This window comes from Schistocerca gregaria, chromosome 1, assembly GCF_023897955.1.
Source record: "Schistocerca gregaria isolate iqSchGreg1 chromosome 1, iqSchGreg1.2, whole genome shotgun sequence".
Taxonomy (NCBI): Eukaryota; Metazoa; Arthropoda; class Insecta; order Orthoptera; family Acrididae; genus Schistocerca; species Schistocerca gregaria.
Genome location: NC_064920.1, coordinates 729,995,888 through 730,014,729, shown reverse-complemented (window position 1 = coordinate 730,014,729; position 18,842 = coordinate 729,995,888). Strand labels below are relative to the sequence as shown.

The following is an 18,842-nucleotide window of genomic DNA, read 5'->3' as shown; positions in this document are numbered from 1 at the left end:
CTACTGACAACGATTCGTTTATGTGATAAATGAAAGTTGCAAAGTGGTTTAAAAGTCAATTTTAAACTATTGGCTCAGTGGAGGAAGGAAAGTGCATACCCCACCTCCCGTTTAACCACATTTTGCACAGTGCCGCCACGTTCAAACCTATTGTAAAACGTAACAATGATGCGCCTGTCATTGAAAAATTAATAGCGTAAATAATAACAGTCTCATGCTGTAATTGTTTCTCATGAAGTTCATTACTGTAAGAAGAAACTAATAAATGCAAAGTAAATATTGCAATTGGTGGGCTTTGGAGAACTACACAATATATTTCACCCTTCAAAATTTGGTAAGAGTATAAACCTATTCCAAATACACGCAGATCCGCAATAAATGCAGTGGTTATTACAATAACATTAAAAGCAAAACGTGATCAGAAATTAAGTGTTTTATGCAGTGAATGGTCACACTACCTACACACAACACTGCTTTCCGTCGTGAAAACGCTTACTATCGAAGAATTGTCTGTACTCTTTTTAGCGTCACGACAACGTAAACAGTGCACGTTGGCGCTCAGCCTTTGAGCAGCCAACCACAGCAAATGAAATTCGTTACGTTTGTTATGTGGCTAAGCTGACTGTGTTTGATCTTGATCTTATGTTGGCTGTACTGTCACTGCCAGTTACTCCAATGTTTATTAATGGTGTTTGACAGTAAACACCAATAAGTAAACTTTTGCTTATATAAAGTTTTGGGTGGAAGCTCACAGGTATTTCAGTTCAGACGAAACTAGATGTGTTTTTGTAAATATATGACTATACAAAGCAAACATATGTACTAATATGTATCCTGCTACTAATAAGTCCACTCAGTCTAGCCAATTTAGTACACGAAATGCACAGTTATGGAGGAATGATATAAATAGAGTAATAAATACTGTACTCAATCACTCAGCAGTTGTCACTATCCTTCGCTTGTTGTCTCTTGTGAGATTACCTATACTGAAGAATTGACGGGACAACCAGCGCGCTTAAATACCTGTGTTACCACTTGTCAACTGATTCATTTATCGGCACTTTTTATGCGTATAATTATTGTTACTGTTGGTTTGCAAATTTTTACAAAAGTACTGTTGATAGAGGCATATATAACCAAATCCACCGCCTGTAACCAACAGTTATCTCCTTCAGATCAAAGTGTGCCCCAAATTGCTTACGTTTCACTTTCATTCGAGTAAATGTTTAGTAAACACTTTTTCCTTGTGCAGGCAAAAAAATAAAAATAAAATTGCGTGATTATAGCTTAACATTGATGATTGACTTTGCCATACAAACCTGAGAGCATCATTAACTCGACAGATAAAATAATAGATATGCTGTTAGAAACATAATGACCGTCAAGCATAAAAAAGTGAAGGAGACAAGATACGAAAAAGCAGTACATAAAACTTGTCATAGTATACAGGAACGTGGTGTTTAAATGAAAGACAGGACGTTTTCTAATTGTATCTAAACTGTCATTGCTACAAGATACCTGTAGCAACTTAGAGGTACATATCTAAAGCATGGCGGTGGACTGAGTTTTCTTTGAAACTATTTGGCTGCCAAATTTGTCACCTGTAGGTTCAACCAGCAAGTGTGTAGTATGTAAATGCTCCCTAAATTCCAATTGGAATCCCTGGAGATAGAAGGCATTCTTATTGTGGAACACTATTGAGAAAGTTTAGAAAACTGTCATTTGGAACAGACTGCAGAGAAATTGTACTGCCACCAAAATACTTATTGCATAAGAACTGTGGAGACAATATGAGGGAAATTGTAATTCCTAGGAAATGTATAGATGGCCCTTTCTTCCTCACTCCAGTCATGAGTGGGACGGGAAAGAGAAAGACTAGCAGTGGTAATAGGTACTCTCTGTCATGCATGTATGGTGGCTTGCAGAATATGTGTAAAGGCACATTTGGAGAGCTGGTTGCACGACATACACTTAATGGGGATACTCTTTCCATCACTACAGCATCCTAACAAAGAGGCATAGGCTGCTGAATTTTTTGATTATATGATACAATAACAAGGCCAAACCAAAGATTGTGCTAACACCCCCCCCCCCCCCCCCCATGGGCTCTGACCTGTGACATTATCAATATGGCAGACACCTATATTTCAAACTTATACATATGGTGACAATGACGTCCCTCATGACACATGGAGAGACACAAAAAATAAAGTAGTGGCAGAAATAACATTAAGCTAACTGGTATCAGAAGTTTCATGTGACAGGTATAGCTCAAACGAAATCCACAAAACCACACACAACTCGTCAAATGCAGTGTGTAACATTGTAACATTACTTATTTAGTTAAAACAATAATATTAATCTTGTAGGTAAGACTAAGTCCATGATATCTACCAATCACAATCCATCATAATTACCAGCAGCTAACAACACAACAAAAAAATTAATAAAAAGAAATACATTAACATCAGTTTCATTATACAGCACACATACACACATAGCTATGCTCACAATCACACGTACCCTGGATAGCACAATTTTTTAAAAAAATCCATAGAAACACTCTTATCAACAAAAGTCAGCCAAGACATAAATCCAGTGACAGCAAAAATTGTATGTCATCAACACAATCTCTAGAATGGCCAGCCTAAACTTCTAAAACCATGAACCCCCTCCCATGTAGGAAGCCATCCATTGTCCCCTGAATATGTCACATATGCAAGATCCAGTAGTTTTTTTTTTAATCTCATATCTTGTCCACATATGTAATACTTCTAATACTTGCCAATTAAACCAAATAACCATAGGAATTTAATCATGGTCAACATTTCATGCGCCGTTGCAACAAGCAGGGACCTACAAGTGAACTACATTGTCATATCCATAACAAACCACACACAAAACATAAAATTAAATCCCCAACTGTAATCAACACAATGCACTAATAATTCCAAACCTAAAAATGAAACTGTTCTTGTAACTGCCAACATCAAAATAACACATTAACAAAGTGACAAAAACTCTTTCAATATTGTTCTTCCAACAGCACTCAAGTAGTCCAATGAACAACTAACAGCAGTCATAAACAACATAGGAACGAACATCCCACGTTACCGAGTGCCACCATACTTCATACAATCCACTTTGAATATATCATACCACCATGAGATTACACAATGGAAAATTCGTCTGGAAAAGTGACAACATTGGTTAAAGTGTGGTACTGGGTCACCTCAACATCTTGCTTGTGGTGGCAGACTGATCTGTAGTGCAGCCCAAGGTCCAGGTTAGGTTGAAAGTTGACAATTTGGTGTTTTGTGTGTGTGTGTGTGTGTGTGTGTGTGTGTGTGTGTGAGAGAGAGAGAGAGAGAGAACTTGTAGACATACTAAGATTTTTTTCATCTTATTGCATTAACAAAATGTGTAACTTTGAAAATCTCCGCTGCTTCCATAGTGTAATTATTAGCTACTAGTAATCTACTAGTTTGTTCTTTGCAATTGTGTTAATGTACTGATTTCTGTTGAAGAAGAATAGTTTTGTTCTGTATGAATGGTGGCTTACTTACAATGAGCTGTCCTGTCTTTATCTGTGTTTTAAAAAGCTAGAATCAAAGCAACGAGATAAATTATGGGGGTTATAAATACATTTACAAATTTCCAACGTTATTATTTCCTGATTATGTTTGCAATGAATATTTTGTTACATATCCATGATCCAGAATAGTGGACTCTTGCTTTGTACTTTAGGGTCCGTATTACATTTTTTGTTGTACTTGTCATCAATTAAAGCAGTAGCATCCCTCAGTCGCAAGGAAGAAGTCTTTAGATATAGGTTTTCACATTGATATGAGTGCTTTCATCAGAAGTAGAACACTCAAACTGGCCTATAACATAATTACAAACTTATAGGAAAAAATTTTTTAGTGTAAATACTGACTAGAAGTACATAAAAGAAACAGTACTTACGTGTCATGTATAAAAATAAATATCAAGTCATAAAGCTTTAGTCACAAAATTTTTGAAATAGAATACATAGAAGGCAAGCCACTATGGGCTGCTCGCATGTATTGAGCTATGATAGCATCAGACTGAGGTGCCCACATTAGCAATTGCAGGCAGGTGCCATCTGGTAGCTGCAAAGACAAACAGGATACTTAACATTCAAAATATAGACAAATGCTACGATTGACATTATTTAGTACATGAAGCAAAAGGCAATATTTTTTTATCTGACAGCAGCAGATAGAGTAACAACTAGTCTACTAAGAGCTTAACAGTTTAAAGGCTGAAAATGCCATTTTAGAAATACAAAGGGAGCTGAATAACTTGGCGAGCAGAAAAGCAGTATTAAATGAAATGTAATTAATATAAACCATTTAATAAACAAAAAATTATTAGTCGACTTAGAAAAAATATTTTGGTAACTGCACGGGCACCTCAGTCTGATGCTACCGTAGCTCAACACGATTTTTAAATCGTCTTACTACATGATCCAATGATAAATGTAACGTTAACATTGAGACATTTGGCTTTTCTTCATTTACAAATCAACAATCGAATTCTAGATAAATCTGCGGTTTTATGTCTTTCTTCGTTGCATTACTGTGAATTAATCTGTCCGTCTGTATGAACACTCTGGTTCCATATCCTTTACATTTACTAAAGAAACTTATTTTGTCTACCCTGTTCATTATTAGCTCCCTTGGTGGTTCCTTTCCACATAGTACCAATAAGCCTTCTTCCTTAGAAGCAAAGTATAGCCTTTCATTACTATTTAGATGTGTCCAAAGGCTCTGATTCATTGCGACCACTTTTCACATGCAATCTTCCAGAATTTCTCTTGTCAGTTGCAACAACTTGGCTTCACACTCTTCATGGTCAAATGTTGATAGCAAGGCAAATGACTGTTTGCACAGTAGCCTATTCTTACTTAGTTCTTTGCATTTTAGTTGATCCACAGAAAGTTTTGCATATTGCTGTTTGGATTCACCTATTAGTAAGAAATCTTTTTCTGGATGTATGTACACATATCTCCCTTTCACCTCTGGGATCTCTTTAGGTAATGGAAGTACTCTATACAGTTTAAAATTAGTATTATCTATCAAAGGAATGTTAATTACATGCCCTAGTATGCTACCTGAGATGAAAACATTTAAATCAATTATTCTTAAAGGAATGTTAATTACATGCCCTAGTATGCTACCTGAGATGAAAACATTTAAATCAATTATTCTTAATAATAGGCAACCTGAGGATTCAGCTAGAGGAACAGGAAACTTTACATCTTTTAGTTCATCCCGTATTAAACTTAAGTATTTTGCAATTTGGACTGGGTTAATGATGTGAGGCTGCAGCATTCCCTTTTGAGCATTTACAATATTGTTTTTCATTTGTTCACATTCCTCCTCAATTTGACGGACACTAATTTTAATACCTGTGGCAAAGGACGCTACATATTTGACACTCATGTCTGTTTGTTTTACATATTCTCTCATGAACTGCTCTAATCTTTGCATACCTGTTTTTAAAAACATGTTCGTTTGATTCTACGTATACACTGTCCTGTTCACTCCTGCCTATGTAGCCCTTACCACTGCCTCTTGTTCCTTTGTTAACCTAAGCAACCCTTCTGAGTTTCTCTCCATAGCATCTATTCTTTCTTTATAGTATGCTGCGTCTGCTTCGTCGAAAGTCCCGAACAGTATTTTACTCACCTGCCCAACGAAGTTGAAAACTCCTCTCTTCCTTCTGGTTTCATTTTTCGTCAGCTGTTATACTGATTGTCGCAAACCTGTGATCTTTTCTGTGTGATGTGTTACTTGTTGATCTACTAACCTACACTCTATTAATCCTACGTTCAATTGTTTTAGTGCTTCTCAGCACCTTTGTACCGCTGCCCTACCATGCCTTTCCGCCTTCTGAGACCTTTCTGTTATTGCATCTAGATTCACATACGTAAATATTCTCCATGTGATACTATATATTTCTACTTGTCCTATATTACATAATCTAATCCTAATGAGCTTGGAAACTGTGTCAGAAATCATTTGTTGCATACTCTCATGCAGCGATGTTGTATGTTGCTACCACTATGATGAGTTGCACAACTTGCCACTTGAGTGCCATACCTGAAATTTAAAAGAACTCTTTCAACCTATTGGCATGTACTTTTGTTTCCTTATTTCCCTTAATTTTTATTACTACATTAGGACCTTCCACTTTTAATACTTCAAATGGACCTCTCCATTGCGAATCTAATTTCTGAGATCTACGACGTCTCACCGACTTGTCATGCAGTGACACTTTATCTCCTACCATGAATTTTTTTGGATTCTGTGTCATGTCATACTGTCCTTTACTGATTTTCGTATTCCTTATAATCGAGTCTCTAGCCACTCTGTGGGCTTCCTGCAGTTCCGCTCTTAGCCTATTTTCATACGATTCATAATTGTAACTTACCTGTTGTGTTTCCTGCTGCAGTACTCCTGCTAGGTTGACCTTTCTTCCATATAATAGTTCGTATGGTGTGTAACCTGTGCTGCTGTGTGGTGTAGTGTTGAACACAAAAATTGCATACGGCACTCATTTGTCCCAAGAACTGGTCCTGATGGAATACCAGTTCGATTTTACACAGAGTACGCGAAGGAACTTGCCCCCCTTCTTGCAGCGGTGTACCGTAGGTCTCTAGAAGAGCGAAGCGTTCCAAAGGATTGGAAAAGGGCACATGTCATCCCCGTTTTCAAGAAGGGACGTCGAACAGATGTGCAGAACTATAGACCTATATCTCTAACGTCGATCAGTTGTAGAATTTTGGAACACGTATTATGTTCGAGTATAATGTCTTTTCTGGAGACTAGAAATCTACTCTGTAGGAATCAGCATGGGTTTCAAAAAAGACGGTCGTGTGAAACCCAGCTTGCGCTATTCGTCCACGAGACTCAGAGGGCCTTAGACACGGGTTCACAGGTAGATGCCGTGTTTCTTGACTTCCGCAAGGCGTTTGACACAGTTCCCCACAGTCGTTTAATGAACAAAGTAAGAGCATACGGACTATCAGATCAATTGTGTGATTGGATTGAGGAGTTCCTAGATAACAGAACGCAGCATGTCATTCTCAATGGAGAGAAGTCTTCTGAAGTAAGAGTGATTTCAGGTGTGCTGCAGGGGAGTGTCATAGGACCGTTGCTATTCACAATATACATAAATGACCTGGTGGATGACATCGAAAGTTCACTGAGGCTTTTTGCAGATGATGCTGTGGTGTATCGAGAGGTTGCAACAATGGAAAATTGTACTGAAATGCAGGAGGATCTGCAGCGAATTGACACATGGTGCACGGAATGGCAATTGAATCTCAATGTAGACAAGTGTAATGTGATGCGAATACATAGAAAGATAGGTCCCTTATCATTTAGCTACAAAATAGTAGGTCAGCAACTGGAAGCAGTTAATTCCATAAATTATCTGGGATTACTCATTAGGAGTGATTTAAAATGGAATGATCATATAAAGTTGATCGTCGGTAAAGCAGATGCCAGACTGAGATTCTTTGGAAGAATCCTAAGGAAATGCAATCCGACAACAAAGGAAGTAGGTTACAGTACGCTTGTTTGCCCAATGCTTGAATACTGCTCAGCAGTGTGGGATCCGCACCAGGTAGGGTTGATAGAAGAGATAGAGAAGATCCAACGGAGAGCAGCGCGCTTCGTTACAGGATCATTTAGTAATTGCGAAAGCGTTACGGAGATGATAGATAAACTCCAGTGGAAGACTCTGCAGGAGAGACGCTCAGTAGCTCGGTACGGGCTTTTGTTAAAGTTTCGAGAACATACCTTCACCGAAGAGTCAAGCAGTATATTGCTCCCTCCTACGTATATCTCGCGAAGAGACCATGAGGATAAAATCAGAGAGATTAGAGCCCACACAGAAGCATACCGACAATCCTTCTTTCCACGTACAATACGAGACTGGAATAGAAGGGAGAACCGATAGAGGTACTCAGGGTACCCTCCGCCACACACCGTCAGGTGGCTTGCGAAGTATGGATGTAGATGTAGATGTAGATGTAGATGTAGAACTTTGATCGCCTGTTACAAAGTGTCTGAGATACTCTACAAGTGTTCTATGTCATCTTTCTAGTGCACTATTTCATTCTGGGTCGTAAGCTGTGGTATGTGTGTGCTTAACCCTCACCAATTTACACACTCTTAAAAATGTCACTCAGAAAATTCTAACCCAGGTCCGTTAACAAGACTGATGGAATTCCATATCTTAATACAGTGTTTTCCACCAATGCTTCAGCTACTGTTTCAGCATCTTGTTTTTCAATCGGAACGACTAAGGTAAACTTACTTAAATCATCCTGAAACGTTAACATGTACCATTTTTCTGTGCTGGATACATCTAGAGGACCCACTATATCCATCGCACATTTTTCAAATACTGTTTCTGCTGTGTCTGTTATTTCTAATGGACATTTCCTAATGCAATTTTCAATATCCCACTTCATTTCGCACCACTGTTTGTACGCCTTGATTCTTTCTGGTGTCCTACGCATTCCCTGGTGCCCTCCCAAGGGATTATCATGCATCTCTTTCAGTATGTTCTCATTTTCCTCATGACTAATTTCCTCTTTGCTATCCATTTCCTGTTCTATCTCAGCCGACACTTGCACTTGCGCACATTTACAGAATTTTGTTCCCCACTTACTTGTGGTACAGAGATCACCTCTGTCTCTGTATTCTGCCTCACATCTAGCTCTTCCTTCCCTTCATTCTGCTTAGCACACCCGCATTACTAGCTTTCTTGGCTTACCTCATAATCATACTCCTCGAGATTCAGTCTCCACTTCAGGAGTCTCGAACTAGGATCTTTGACACTAAATAGCCACATTAGTGGCTTATAATCTGTCACCACAGTAAACTTTCGGCCATATACATATGGTCTAAACTGTTTTACCACATACACTATAGCCAACAAGTCCTCTTCTGTTGTATTATAGCTCAGTTCTGCTTTGTTCAGTGCTCTGGATGCATATGCAATGGGCAAGTCTTTGTCAACCTTCTTTCCTTGCGATAACACGGCTCCCAATGCTGCGTTACTTGCTTCCATTGTGATGGTAAACAGTTTCGTAAAATCAGGGTACTGAAGTAGCAGAGGGTTTATCAGTTTCTCCTTGAGCTCCTCGAATGCATTGTTCTGTCGTTTGGCCCATTGGTACTCCACTCCTTTCTTTAAGAGCTCATGGAGAGGTTTTGCAATTTTGCTAAAGTTTGCCATGAAACGGCAGTAATAACCTATTATTCCGAGAAACCCTTTTAATGCTTTGGTTTTTCTCAGTTGTGGGAAGAAATTCACCTTCTCCACCTTTGCCATGTCCAGTGATATTCCTTTGTCAGTAATACAGTGACCAAGGAAGATTACCTCATTCCTCAGGAATTCACACTTTTCTGGCTGCAGCTTCAAATTGTGCTCTTGCAACCTGTCAAATATTTCCTGGAGCTTTTTGTTATGCTCCTGCAGGTTTTTCCCATAGCATACTATGTCATCTAAATATACAAAACATTTCACATGTTGCAAACCTGTCAAGACTGTATTCATCAGTCTCTGGAAACATCCTGGGGTTCCCTTCAGTTCCATAGGCATTCTCTTATATTCATAATGTGGATAGTTCGAACTGAATGCAGTTTCTTTTCTCTGTCCTCATCTGTCAGCATCTGATGGTATCTGCTTGCAAAGGTCAAGCATCGAGAAGTATTTGGCTTGCACTAGCTGTCCCAAAATATCGGAGATATTTGGTAGTGGAAACGCATCACCTACAGTGATGTCATTTAATTGTCTGTAGTCCACTATGGTTCTCCATTTCTGCTTGCCACTGATGTCTAACTTCTTAGGAACCAATAGTAATGGTGTGTTCCAGGTGCTCTTACTTTTGACAGTTATGTCATCTTTTAACATCTGTTCTCTTTGCTCTTTTAGCACTTTCTTTTGCACTTCAGGGATCCTATACGGTCCAGCATTTACCATCTTCCCCACATGTTCCAGCGCATTTGGTATTCTGTGCTTCATTGCAGAAGTATAGGACAATCTGTCACCTGGTAGATGAAATACATCTCCGTACTCTGCGCAAACCTCTACTAGAGCACTTTTCTCGTCAACGTTCAAGTGATCTACCATTAACTGCCTTCGCAACACACTAGCACGACTTTCCGTCTTTCCTAAGACGTCCATGCTACCTTTTACTTCGCGTACTTTTACAAGTCTTTCTAATTCTTCCGCCACTAACCTGACGTTTCCTAACTGAACTCTGTCCTCTGACACGTTCAGTGCACTCACTATGCATTTACCATTTCACACTTTTACTAAAGATTCAGGTACAAGCACCCCTTGTGCAGTCTCCTGCCTTGGAATAATCATCTCTTTTTCGAGTCCCCTTGGTACATTTCAATCCACCCTCAATAACATTATTCTTTCCTCTCGGGGCCCTATTTCCTTGCCTACTTCTGAATCTGTTTTGATCTCATATCCCTTTGGTTCCTCCTCTACTATTAAGGGTGTATCTCATCCTTTCAGTCTTATTACTTTATTACCTGCATAGTCTAACTTGACTCTATGCTCTGTCAAGAAATTCCTGCCTATTAATCCATCAGAAGGAATATCTAGTCATATCCCATACACACGAAATTTATGTCCCAGTTTTTCTGTACCGCTCACACTTAAGTGTATCTGTACCATGCCTATTGTACTGACGGCTTCACTGGTCACGCCTTCTAACCGAAGCCTTTCTGCTTCATTTATTCTAAGCGCACTTATTCTCTTGAGAAAACAGAACTGTGCTCCAGTGTCTATTAATAACTTCAAATACCTCTTTAACTCTACGCAATACGATATTAAAACATCATTCTCTGTTGCATAGTCGATTGCCCTAATTGTGGGTTTACCTATCACAACTGTGCAGCCTTGCCACTTCATAGTTTCCCTGCACTACTTTGTTGGTTGTACTAGATATTGGCAACCTGCCTTTTCTCCAGGTATGCCAGTGCCATTCATGACGGTCTTTAGCATAGGGGCCCTGCCTCTTACACTTGAAGCAGGCTACGTCTTGTACCCTTGTACATGGGACTCCACAGCTCCCTGGTAGGTTACATTGCGAGCATCTGCACTCCTGTAACCCTCTGTCGGTTTCTCTATGATTTCCTCTGAAATCTCTTACGTCTATCGGATGAACCTTCCATAACCTCACCCAGCATTCTGCGTCTGTATGTCCCGGATTGTCACACCCATAGCAAAAGCTTGTGAATTCTTTGCCCGTCATTGCCGTACTGTGCCTTCTGGCCTATTCTTCCTACACTTGCTTGCAATGTGACCTCTCAACCCACAGGTGAAACATTTCAATTCTTTAGTAGCGCTCTTCACTGCTTCCTTTCCATGCTAACTCTACTGCTGCTGCTAGTGTAATTCCATCACTGCTGACAGGCATTGATATATATCAAAGGGGACAGGTGAGGGGACAGGTGAAAATGTGTGCCCCGACTGGGACTCAAACCCGGGATCTCCCGCTTTCATGGCATGATATATATCAACACCCGTCAGCGGCTGAAGGTAATAAAATAATTCTAATTTCATTCTAGACAGCTGCAGGTCATCAATGGCGTCTGTTCTTTCAGACATGTCTGAAAGGACAGACACCATATCCATATAAGTATATAGTTCTGGCAATACCAGCCATGACGTCCTCCTTCTGTGCAGATGCATCCATATTCCCAGAACTCTTACGGGACTTGGTAAGAATGTCTTCCATGAGTAATGAGTGTGTTGGGGTGGGACACTACGAATGTAGTGTGTGGACATACAAGGTGAGAATGTGGGTCTTGCGGGAAGGGTGCGTGAGATAGTCCCTGCAGTAGCACTATCCTCTGTGCCCTCGGTGGCTCAGATGGATAGAGCATCTGCCATGTAAGCAAGAGATCCAGGGTTCGAGTCAGTCAGGGCATACATTTTCACCTGTCCCCGTTGATATATATCAACGCCCGTCAGCAGCTGAAGGTTTTAATATAATTCTAATTACACAAGTTCTAGTTTATTCAGAAAGAAATACAGATCACTGTAACTGGGTAGTGATTGTACGTGCAGAGTGGCCAAGTCTATTACAGAGACGGTGACTGACCTTCAGTACTTTCTGTCCACACTAGCATCCTATGTCAGAGTCACGCAGCTATAACCTAGACACTCATCATTGACTATGTCCAGCTGCCTGCACACAGCCTGCTTCTCAGCCCAAGTCGGTTGCTGCTATCCACTGACTACTGTCGATACCAGAAGCCTAACCTCGAGAGAGAGCAGAGTAGCATGCTCCCGAGTTCTTTTAGCTTTCCCCCTTCGACGCAGCCAGCAGTTGGCATGACATAGCATAAAATGCAACTTGTCCTCATTTAGTATTGTTTAAGTATTAATTTCATTATTTTTCTTCAGAAGCTGGGTGGAGAGATGGAGGTACCTCTCCCTATATGGTCACACACTGTGTCATGAGCCCTTCATTGACTCATGTCGTAGTGCTGTCCCCACCAAGGACCCTCTTTTTTTCTCTCTCGCGGTTACTACAACATGTTACTTTCACGTGTTGCTCTATCTTTGTCACTGGACTTGCATTCGGAGCAACAACTGTTCGAACTCGCACCCAGCCATCCTGGTATAGGTTTCCATGATTTCCCTAAATCACTTACAGTAAATTCCAGGATGGTTCCTTTGAAAGAGTGTGGCCACTTTCGTTCTCCATCCTTCTCTAATTTGAGCTTGTGCTTTGTCTCTAATAGCCTCATTGTCGGTGGTACATTAAACACTAATCTCCTCCTCTTCCTCCGCTACCTTTGATGATAGATTTTCCAGTCGTAGGGCTGGAGTTACCGGCACAATATTGGTGCAAGCAGCAGATTTTACAGTGGGAACAATTGTCAGGGTAGGAACCTTGATGTAGTAATAAAGGCCTGGGATATCATATGGTTTGACAAGTATGTTACAGAATTTAAGAGAGTGAGAGAAAGTGACAGTGAGTGATGTAGGAAGGATATCCGAGAGATGTAATCTCATTTCAGGGTCTGACTAGAGTCACTGACAGCTTTGACAGTGTTATATTGAGGCATTTGAGGCTTGCCTGGTACTGGCTGACAAGGGCGTACTTCTGAGTCTTTTGGAGGTCAGAGTTGTATTTGTAAGAGGATGAGAGGAGGAGATTGCCCAAGATTAGTGTTCATGGACAAGATCTCTGCAGTACGAGCAGGTGCAGGAGAAGAAATCCCATGATAAGTCGTTGGTTTAGGTATTTAGGGATAAAGCGTAGCAGCTGATATGTCTGCCATGGATTCATAGGCTGTTATTAAACGGAGCATTTGAAGTGGTAGCTGTAAAATTCGAAGTATTGTTTCTCTTTGCTTGGTTTTATGTGGCATTGGGTGTTGAGTTTTTATGTGGCATCGGGAGTTGAGGAGAGGTTCAGTGAGATGGAGTTCAACATCGAGAAATGTAACTTTGTGCCTGGAAAAGGAGCAGATGAATTAGAATTGGGAGTAAAGCTGTTTCAGAAAATGGGGGAGTTCTTCCGCACCATGAATCCATAGCACAAAGATGTCACTGATAAATCTACGGCAAGCCAGATGGCCCAGCTTCACGTTTTGAGAAATTCCTCTTTAATACTGCCCATGAATATGCTGGCTCAGGGTGGAGCCATACTGGTCCCCTGATTTGTTTGTATGTCTAGCCCTCAAATGTGGAATAGTTTAGGGTAAGGATTACATTGCCTAGTATGAGGATAAATGAGATATACCAGAAAATGTTAGACAAATGACGGGAAAAAGAGTGTTATAGAGCTTTTCTTCCCACTTCTCTTCTTCGTAATCCTCTTTATTTCTCTCTGGGCTGAAGCTTGCACAGTACCTATCAATGTATTATATTTAATCTCCTACTCTATCTGATGTGGCTTTTTCTCTCATACTCAAAATAGGTGGATCCATCTCATCCTGGGATCTGAGTGACCTGCCCTTACCTTTCCTACTCACCCTCTTTTTGAAAGCTAGGTTCATACTTTTTCAGCTTTGAAATGAAAATGAAACAAAATGAAATGAAATGTCATGTCATGTGGCGAGGGCCCCCCATAGGGTGGACCAGTCGTCTGGTGAAAGTCTTTTTAGTTGAAGCCACTTGGGCAACTTGCGTATTGATGAGAATCATATGATGATGAAGACAACACAACATCCAGTCTCCAAGCAGATAAAGTCTCTGACCCAGCCAGGAGTCAAACCCAGTACACTCGCATGGCATTCTGCCAATCTGTCCACTCAGCTATCAAGGAGGATGACTTTTAAATGTGTTCTACCAGTCATTTTACATCCTGAACGTAATTCCTAGTGAGTCATTTTGTGTCCTTGTAACTAAAAAAAAATTGCAGTGTGCTTTAATGTGCTTGTTTTTGCATTTGCATGTGTTTGAAGAAAATCTCCCATTGTCATTAAGATTACTGAGCTGCTTTGGACAATACTGAATCTACAGCAGTTCTAAAAAAAACTCGTTATAAACCACAGCATCATCCATGAAAAATTTCAGAAACGAGCAGATGTTGTTGATTATCCATTTATGTATCTCTTAAATAGCAGCAGTGTTATCACACTTCCTCCAGACAAACCCAGGGAACTGTTTGTTTCCATCCAACCATGGATCTGTTGACTTGTTCCTTTATTGTGTTCAGTAGACCTCATAATAAAAGGAAACCTTTCGAGATATAGACTGAAATTATTCATTGACAAAGTAAAGCAGTTGTTAAAAACAGTATTACCAATTAATGATTGTTAGTGTTGTAAATTAATTTATGCATCTCAAGCTAAAACTATTGTAATAGAATTAATAGGAGGACTATTATGTTGAAAATAATCTGAAGCAACTTTAGTTAAGTTGTAATACATTTATTTATTTCCTCAGATTAAATAATAAACATACACATGAATGAATGTAAAAATGCCAAGATAATTGAAGAGCATGCTACAAGACGTGTTAATATGGACTTATATAATATTTTTGCTGCTGGCTGAAATTGAATAAATATTTAGCTGACCTGCCTCAGAAGATATTGCAGAAGACAATCGGGAATGGAAATATGTGAAATAAGTTGGGACCCAGATCTTGGTGTCAACATAAAGGGAGATATTTCTAAGTACAAAACATAATGAACTGAAGTACCTATTTGATTAGTTTATCTGGCCACTTAGATTTATCTATACAACTGGCCCATAAAAAAACTCATAGTGCACGACCAGAAGATCACATTTTCATATTAAAATTGCATAACACAAGATTTTGTGAGATTAAGACTTCAGCTTTTTGTCGTGAACCAGCTAAAAGTCTGTTTGCAGTTATCATCTGAGCATAGTCTGTTATGTTTGAGCATGGACCTTTGATTAGTATATTTATGTTATCAGCTAACAGCATAGGTTCTGAATAATTTTTAAGTCACTGGAAGGTAGCACATGCAGTTTAGGAATACGAGTGGATCCAGTAGTAGACTTTGTACAAAACCACACTTTTTTGTTTCCCGTCAATGAGAGTTTAATTTAATTCATGTGGTGCAGTCAGTCAGGGCGATTCTTTTCTTTTCATGATGATTGTAAGAAGGCTTCACCCAGGCCATAGAGGTGCAGTTCATGCCCTAACATTTTGTTCTGTGTGTATAATTTTTATGGTTCACACAATCAGAGGCATGTTTAGGTAACAGAGTACACCAACAGGATAGTTTTTCTTGTTTAGTGCAGTCAGATCTTCACAGTTTGTGAAATCATATACAACTTCTTTTGTAGAGGATGCTTTACAAAAGCCAAATTGGAACTAAATTAACAAGATGTGCTGTGCAGAATGAATGTGCAGAATTTTAGAATGAATTTTAGATCATTTTCCAAAAATTTTGTGAAAAAACTGGGAAAAGTGAAATAGTCCTGTATTTGATATGATTTTCTAACATCCATTTTTTTTTATACTTGGCTGACATCATTGTATATTCAAGTCTGTTAGGAAATAGGCCTTCAGTCATTGCTAGATCAGTGGTAATTGTATCAAGCGAACAGATATTTTATCAGTGTCAGAGACATCATCATAATCATTTGAATTGCCTTTTTATAATTATTTATTTATCTACTGCTGCTGATTTTTATTCAAAGGCAACAAGTTGCACAACTCTATGATCCGAATGTAGATAAGTGGAGTTGGGTGGTGAATTAAATAAAGGAAAGCAACAAGCTGTCTCTAGAGAAAGATATTACACAATTGACTACAAGGCAATCACAAATGAAATTACAGAATGGAGGAGTGAGTACAAATTACTACTTCGTCTAGTATTCATAGATTCTGAGAAAGCTTTTTTGCCTTAGGTTCAGTGAAATCTATACTAAAATCACTAGAGAAACAAGCTGTTGTTTCATCCTACATGATTATACCAAAGAATAAAGGGTATAACAAGCATTAGTGCATATATTTTTATATTTTGTACCTCAATATGTACACACATCAGTGTGTTGGTTGGTTTTTCTATGCGTCGAACAGTCTTCCCAGAAACACATCACAAACTTTACAATCTGATGTTGTCTGCACAGCTGTAACTGCATCATTAAGTGGACTAAATCTGTCAGAATAATTGTGTTGCGTCAACACTTCCACAGTTGACCCGCTGCCCAGGGAAAATACTGACAATGTTGTTCAGTACACTGTCCTTAGTCATCAGTAGAAATATCTGCACTTTTATCTGTTACACCCTGTCTACTGGTCAGTCCTACAGCGTCAATTAAATTTCATAACAATAGTGAGAAATTTAGAATTGAAGGAGGAGTCAGGTAAATAGATTGCATAGCACCTTAACTAGTCTGCAAATCTTTGAACTGGAAAAACAAAGAAGTAATATGCTTCAATGACAAATATCTATGCCTCTAAAGCCATACGCTTAAACAACAAAGAATATAAAAGGCTAAGTTTGAAATTAGGTCTGAAAACCAGTTACAATTATACCTAATACACAAATAATATGCTTAACAGTAGATTGACACTTTAATAATGAAGTCGTAGAACCAGTTGGTGAATTTTTGTATTTGAGATAATTGAGGATGACTGGATGGATAGAAAAAAGGAATAAAGAAGTGTAAAAATGAGTAGGAGTTCTTTTGGTAAAGAATATGATTTCAGTAACTAAGTTTCTGATGAATTTTGAAACACAAGTTTACAGTAAATGTTTAGTATCAGTTTTGACTTTGCTGCGTAGCATGTGACAACCATGAAAAATACTGGTGATTGTTCACGAGAAGATAGATAACAATTGCATTCTTGTTTCCTATGCTACAGCTGAATATCAGTTCGCAGATATGTTACTAAAGCATTTTAAAAAGAAAAGTTTCAGTCTAATTGCAAGTTGTTATCAATTGCGTCAAAAATCAGCAAACAAGAGTCAGAGTATTGTGTAGTGTAGCTTTTTGTGCTATTTATCTTTGAATGTATTTTTGCATGTATACTAGTGTGCGCAAACTTGAAGATGGAAGTAAGTTTTACATGATGTGTCACTGCTAAGTAACATAGCTTGACGAAACTTGGACCACACAGAAGCTACTCATATGGTGTAGTAAATAAAATAAGTTAAAGAAAAACACAATGAGACGAATTTAAATCACACTTTTACTTAAAGACAATATTACACCAAAGTCACTGTGCTTCAAGATGATCACATGGACATTACAAATGATGGGACATGGTACTTAACAGGTCGTGTGATCACTGCAGGTGGCAATTCATGCTCTGCGATGTGTTTACATGGTGGCCACAAAATTGGTAAGAAGTTCTTGTGGCAGGACATTTCATTCCTCCACCAGCTCAGTTTTCAACTGTTGGATGGTCGTTGGTGCAAAGTGTCTCCCCAATGTGTCACATACGTGCTCGGTTGGATATAAGTCAGGATATGGGCAGTCCAGTCTATTTACAGAATATCCTCTTGTCCCAAGAGCTGGTGCTCCTGCACAGTTCGGTGCGCTCACACATTGTCACCCGTAAAAATGAAGTAAGTGACAGATGCATCCTGAAAAGATGCACATGGTGATGGAGTACATCATCAATATAATGTTGATCACTGAGTGTACCGTGTGCAAATATTTGGAGATCAGTACACCCATTCAACATTATGCCTCCCCACACCATAACACCTAGTCCACCAAAAGGATCATGTTCAACAATCTTCCTGGGTGCATTAAATGTTCCCACCTCTCCATTTGAGGTTAAGTCCAGTATTCTTGAATGTGATCTTTTTAGTGGTCCTGGTGTTGAGTTTCGTAGAGGCATAATGTTGCATGTGGGGTGTGTAGTAGTGGTTGGCATCTCTACCGTGTGGCGGCCCAGTGGCAGACAATTTCCGTCAACATGCCGTGACTGGAATTCGTGCACGGACTGGCCCAACAACATGTTATGTGGTACCAAATTCTTTACCTTCATACACCTGATATGGGATTTTAAGATCTCCAAACTGCTCATGACTAAAATAAATATTAGTACAACCGAAGTGAATCTCTCCAAATTAATTCATTCCTGTGGTGCATTAAGCGTTCACACCTCTCACGATAAGAGGTTATGTCCCGTGTTGTCGAACGCAGTTTTTTTGCAAGTCCAGGTTTATGGTATTGGGAGAAATAATGCTGCATGGGTGTACTGATCACAAAATCTTTGAATGTGGTACACTCATTGTCAACATACTGCAAAGCTGTACTCCTTCTCCATTTGCATCTTTTTAAGGGTGCATTCAGGCCTGACTCAATTTTTATAGATGACAATGCACA

The 18,842-nt window shown here is 39.2% G+C and overlaps 2 protein-coding genes across 3 annotated transcripts in view; one reads left to right on the top strand and one right to left on the bottom strand.

Moving 5' to 3' along the window:
• Window positions 1-599, bottom strand: part of LOC126267072 (mannose-6-phosphate isomerase-like) — a 100,823-nt gene extending 100,224 nt beyond the window's left edge. Inside the window, exon 1 of one of the 2 annotated variants that reach the window (XM_049971934.1) lies at window positions 459-599. The gene's annotated coding sequence lies outside the window, so the exon portion shown is untranslated. The remainder of the gene's footprint in view (window positions 1-458) is intronic. The other variant, XM_049971941.1, reaches the window with a different exon arrangement.
• A 43-nt stretch (window positions 600-642) lies between these two features.
• LOC126267083 (uncharacterized) overlaps window positions 643-18,842 on the top strand; it is a 37,486-nt gene continuing 19,286 nt past the window's right edge. The window contains exon 1 of the mRNA XM_049971950.1: window positions 643-754. The gene's annotated coding sequence lies outside the window, so the exon portion shown is untranslated. The remainder of the gene's footprint in view (window positions 755-18,842) is intronic.